General features: G+C 43.2%; 1 long non-coding RNA gene across 1 annotated transcript; it reads right to left on the bottom strand.

Annotated features, from left to right (window-relative positions):
* Positions 1-623: 623 nt before the first annotated feature.
* On the bottom strand, positions 624-2426 carry LOC122559221. The gene is made up of 3 exons (XR_006314375.1): positions 2368-2426; positions 1095-1240; positions 624-953 (listed from the first exon to the last, which is right to left on the bottom strand). It is a non-coding gene; the product is annotated as an uncharacterized LOC122559221 (long non-coding RNA).
* Positions 2427-5966: the final 3540 nt, after the last annotated feature.

The following is a 5966-nucleotide window of genomic DNA, read 5'->3' as shown; positions in this document are numbered from 1 at the left end:
AAATTGCCTGTAGTGTTAGGTGAAGGGGTAAATGTAGGGGTATGGGTCTGGGTGGGTTGCGCTTCGGCGGGTCGGTGTGGACTTGTTGGGCCGAAGGGCCTGTTTCCGCACTGTAAGTAATCTAATCATAATCTTCTCTGCTCCAGGGAGAATAAGCCCAGTCTCTCTAATCTTTCCTTGTATCTAAAATATTTCATTTTCGACATCATTGTAATAAATTTCCTTGACACTGTCTCCAGGTCTTTCACATCTGTCCTGAAATAAGGTGCCCAGAACTGAACACAATAGTCCAAATGTGGTCTGACCATTGATTTGTGGAGGTGTAGCATCACTGAAATAGCAACTGAAGATATTGTCTGTTTGCTGATGTTTTTATTTCTTCCAGTGCACAGAAATGACGTGAGTTGCATTGACATTCACAAAGGAGAGAATCAACTAGGCAAAAGTGAGGAGTGCAGATGCTGGAAACCAGAGTTTAGATCAGAGTGGTGCTGGAAAAGCACAGCAGGTCAGGCAGCATCTAGGAGCGGGAAAATCGACTTTTCAGGCAAAAGTCCTTCTTCATGAATACTCGTTGATTTTCCTGCTCCTCGGATGCTGCCTCACCTGCTGTGCTTCTCCAGCACCACTCTGATCTAAACCCCCGTTCACAAAGGACATATGACTTAAGAATCTCACAGAGGGCATAATCACCTAATTTTATAACTTTACTGTCGATCCAGAACTGTCAAATCCAGCAATAGATCACTGAATTGGGAACTCAACTCCCAATAACCAATCTGAGATATACCTTGTCCATGGGTCTTACTTTGCTTCACCTTCAGTCTTAACACTCTGGCGGTCTGTGTTGGTTTGATACCCCTTCCTTGTTTGATCTGTGCCCAGTCCATATACTAGTCCCTTGCCAAGGAGGTGCGGCCTTCTTAGGAGCAAATTACTGCAGGTGCTAGAATCTGTATTGAAAACAAACAGTGTTGGAGATCATGGCAGGTCAGGCAGAATCCATGGAGGAAAGACAAGAGTCTAGATGTCTCAGAGCTGAAGTGAAGTGTGGAGGGGACAGTACTTATGCAATAGTGAGAGGGCCTTCTTACCTTTTGAGTTATGGAGTCTACTACTCTCGAGATAGTCCCACGTCTATATTTCTTTACCAGAAGCCGAGCAGGGCAACCTGTCATTTGGAGCCAATCTTCACACATGAGTACTTGAAACAGCTCGGCAAAAGTGGGTACTGCAGATGCTGGAGATTAGAGGCAAGATTAGAGTGGTGCTGGAAAAGCACAGCAGGTCAGGTAGCATCCGAGGAACAGGAGAATCGATGTTTCGGGCAAAAGCCCTTCATCAGGAAAGGGCTTTTGCCCGAAATGTTGTTTTGCTTGAAACAGCTTGTTGATTGAAATAAAAATGGAAAGAACTGCGGATGCTGTAAATCAGAAATAAAAACTGAAATTGCTGGAAAAGCTCAGCGAGTCTGGCAGCATCTGTGGAGAGAAATCAGAGTTAATGTTTTGTGTTGAGTGACCTTCCTTCAGAGCTCTGATTTCTCTCCACAGATGCTGCCAGACACGCTGAGCTTTTCCAGCAATTTCTGTTTTTGTTGTTGATTGAAATGTCCAGTCAAACACTGAAAATTACTGATTGAATCCTCAGTTCCCAACCCTCCTTTTTTGTGCTGCAGTTTGATGCATCCAGGACTGATCACACCTTAATCGGGCTTTTTTTTTTAAGAATATTGCCTTGATGCTTCAACCACACTGACTCAGTCCATAATTTCACCCCTTCTTCATTTATCCAGCTTTTAATTTTCAGTTGTTTACTTTATAAACATCTGCAATGACTTCAGCATTTTGATGTCAGAACAACATGCCAAAACACTTGGCAACTTATGAAGGATGATTTATAGAGTCGTAGAGTCATGCAGCATGGAAGTAGGCCCTTCAGCCCAACTTATCCATTCCAACCAAGTTTGACTGGTATTGGCTGAGAACTCTTACTGTCTGCTCTCTCATTCATGGAATCAGAGTTCTGTATTTTGGACTCAAAACATTAACTCTGTTTCTCTCCCTGCTGATGCTGCCAGGCCTGCTGAGTTTCTCCTGCACCTATTTCAGAGGTTAAGTGATGGTCTCTCTGCTACTTATCAGTCCAAGTTCAAAAAGCAGTTTTCCCACTTAATTTCACAGGTCTGTGATGAAAACAGAAATATTTTTGTCTCCTGGTCCACACACTTAACCCATCCCTTTTCATAAATCTGCCACATCGTGCTATTGCCATTAATAACAGCAAACCATCTTGCTTCATATCCAGCCATTCTGCTGCAGACCGAAATCCCATTGCTCTGCTCTGCTCTGGGATCTTGACTTGTACCTCTTGTAGATGTGCAGCATGTTCAGCAAGAGTCTGCTGTCTCACATCTTTTTTCCTTGTGCTTCTCCAATTCCAGAAGTATTTCCTTAGGTTGAACAGGAACTAGAATGTTTTTCAGCTGCTCAGTTTGTTGCTCTTTGAAAATCCTGACTGTTAGTAGTTTCAGTTTGACACAACAGGAAGATCTTTGTTGTCTTGAGTTGTGAAGTAACTGTATTTGTACGTCACTCAGAATTATGCGCTGATGATCTGAGTGAGTCTGTCTCCTTGTGTCTCTGTTTCTCTGTTTGTCTGTGTCACTCCTGTCTGTCTGCTTCTCTCTCTGTCTCTCTCTATCTCACCTTCCAGCTTTCTCTCTCTTCCACCCTGTTTGTCTCTTTAACTGTCTGTTAATTCCTCCTCTGTCTGTCAATCCATCTATCTCTCTTTGCTTTTTTCTGCCCCCGCCTCTCTCTCTCTGATATTTCTTTTTCTTTGTCACTCTGTCTGTCTGTCTGTCTGTGATCCTCATTTCTGCTGTGTGTGTATGTGAGAGAGAGAAAGCGCGTGCATGCGCGTGCCTCTTTCTTTTCTCTCTCTCACTCTATCTTCTTCTCTGGCCTCTCTTCCCTCTGCTAGGCTGTTTTCCTCCATTAATACTTCCTGAGCTGCTGATTTTTATTTTAGCATTTTCTCTTACTATTTAAGCAATTTTTACCATGGGAACATGGGCCACTTGCCCCCTTGAGCCTGCTCTGTATTATGGCTGATTGTCAACCACAACATCATATGCCCATGCTATCCCCATGTCCTTTGATGACAAGTCTGCAGATATCTGTCGATCTTTCCCTTGAACTTCCTTAATGACTGGACTTCCACAGCCTTCTTGGGAAGAGAATTCCACAGATTCACCACTCTCTGAGAAGTCATGCCTTTTCACCTGGGTCCACAAATTGCTAGCCTTTTATACTAAGAGTGTGTCCTCGACTCTACAGCCAGGGGAAACATCCTTTCTGCATTTTCCCTGTCCACCCCTTCAAGGATTTTGTCAGCTTCTGTGCAATCACCTCGTACTCTTGTAAACTTTGAAGAATACAGGCCCAGACTGTAGGCAAGTTGGTAGGGCTGATCGTCTCTTTTCTGCAACATACTTGTAGAGACTTTTACAATCCATTTTATGTTTCTCGCTATTTTACTTTCATAATTCTATTCTCTCTTAGTTTCAATTTCTAGACCCGCCTTTTCCGAATTCTAAAATGCTCCCAATCTTCAGACTTGCATTTTTTTTGGAATTTTATTAGTCTCCTCTTTTGATTTGGTACTGTCTTTCCCTTCCCTTAACCACAGCTCTTCACTTTTCCTGTTAGGTATTTTGCCTTAGAGGAATTCCTTTTTTTTTTCAGAAATTATTGAAATACTAGCCATTACCTATCTACTGTCAAACCTCTGATGTATTTTTCTAATCCAGCACAGTCAAATTCCTCTTCCTACCTTCGTAATGACTGTAGATTTGAGATCCTTGTTTTATATTGAGTTGCATCTGCTTCAAACTGCAAACTTCTATCATGCAATGGTCACTATTTCATTTAGAACAAGATTATAAATAATCCCCACATCATTGCATTGTATTAGATTGTATTAAAACAGCCTCTTGGTTCCTCAACATATTGCTGTAGAAAACCATCTTGAGCACTTCCCTGGAATTTATCGCCCACCACTTTGGTGGTCATTAGATATACCCAGCGCAAATGTAGGTCAATGTTATCCATGTATACTTTCATTGTTTAATGCACCTCTCTTGCCCTGATTTATATCATGTCCTACATTATCAGTATTGTTTAATGGTCTATAAACCATTCCTTACAGGATTTGCTGCCACTTGCTGTTTCTCAGCTCCACCTGAACATCCTGTTCTTTTAATTGGAGACCCTCTCCAACTAATGAACTGATTATTTTATGAGCACTACCCTAGCTCACTTTTTCTTTTTGTCTGTCCCTCCTAAATGTTGATTGTCCTTGAATATTCTGGTCCCAGTTTTAGGCGCCTGAAGCCATGTGTCCATAGTGGCAATGACATCATACGTCTTCATGTTTACTTGTACTAGCAGTTCTTGTTGCAAATGCTGTGTGTATTCTGACTGAGTGCTCTTCATTCTTTTGAATCTGTGATCTGATCCTGGCTGATTCTTGGATTTGTTTCTGCTACCCTAGCCAATTTCCTAGCAAAGTTATTACTCCCGATCCCGTTGAGGTGCAACCCATTTTGTGGTCACTGGGAACAGACCTGAGGTTACTGCCATCGAGGTCTCTTGCCTCGGCCCCTAAAATCTACTTTGAGAATCTCATCCCTCTTTTACCTCAGCTTTGGGTGCCAATGTGGACCATGATTCTGGCTGTTCACCCTGAAAAGAATATCCTGCAACCACTCTGTGATACTCTTAACCCTGGCAGCAGGGAGATGACACACCATCCTGGAATTGCATTTATCTGTTAAAACGCCCACCATGGTCTGTCCATTGTGCTTTGCCTCTGTCTCTGTAGCTGAGCCACATGTGGTGCCAAAAACGTGGATAGAATCAGAGAATCCCTACAGTGTGGAAACAGGCCCTTGGGGCCAGTAAATTTACACCGAACCTCCAAACAGTAACCCACCCAGGCCCATTCCCTTACATGACTCTACATTTACCTCACATCCCATTACACACACATCCCTGAACACTACGGGCAATTTAACATGGCCAATTCACCTGACCTGCACAGCTTTGGATTGTGGGAGGAAACCAGAACACTCAGAGGAGACCTACGCAGACACGGGGAGAATGTGCAAACTCCACGTAGACAGTTGCAAGAGGCCAGAATCGAACCCGGGTCCCTGGGGCTGTGAGGCAAAGTGCTAACCACTGAGCCACTGTGCCGCACCGGATCTTGTGTGTTTCTCCAATGAACCATCGCCATCAGCAGTATCCAAAAGGCAACTTCAGGAGACCACTGCATCATCTGCTGGTCATTCAAAACCACCTTGTAGTCACCCATTGCCTCTCTGCTTATCTGGTCTTAATCTACAGTGTACCCATTTTGTTAGATGCACCATCTACTGCAGTTCCAATTCTAAATTTTTCAATTTAACCTATTTTCCTAATCAACCAGTTTAGAGATATTATTGCACACCTCTGGAGCAGGTGGGACTTGAGCCTGGGCCACCCTGAATCAGGGATAGGGACGCTACCACTGCGCCCCCAAGGGGGCCTTCCACTGCCATTTCAAAATCTGGAAGTCAAGCTTTTGCAGCTGGAGATATTTCCCATAAATGTGCTCATGTAGACCATGTGAAACAGCCACAACTGCTGTCATTGACACAGGGTAATCATTCCACCGATATCTAAGCTATCCTGTCATGCTTTCAAACTATTTACTTGAAAGCAGTGACAAGAAAACAAAAAGGTAAAATGGGTAACTTTGCTGTAAGTCTACAGTAGTGAGTAGAGTGGGTTCTTTCTTGATTATATGTTTTATTGAAATCTGTCTCTTGAGTAAATGTTAACAATATAAACCATTTGTATCATCGATGGTCACAGGTGAGGTGCCGGAAGACAGGATGTTGGCTAACGTGGTGCCACTGT

Source organism: Chiloscyllium plagiosum, chromosome 18, assembly GCF_004010195.1.
Source record: "Chiloscyllium plagiosum isolate BGI_BamShark_2017 chromosome 18, ASM401019v2, whole genome shotgun sequence".
NCBI lineage: Eukaryota > Metazoa > Chordata > Chondrichthyes > Orectolobiformes > Hemiscylliidae > Chiloscyllium > Chiloscyllium plagiosum.
This window is presented reverse-complemented; position numbering and strand designations above follow the sequence as displayed.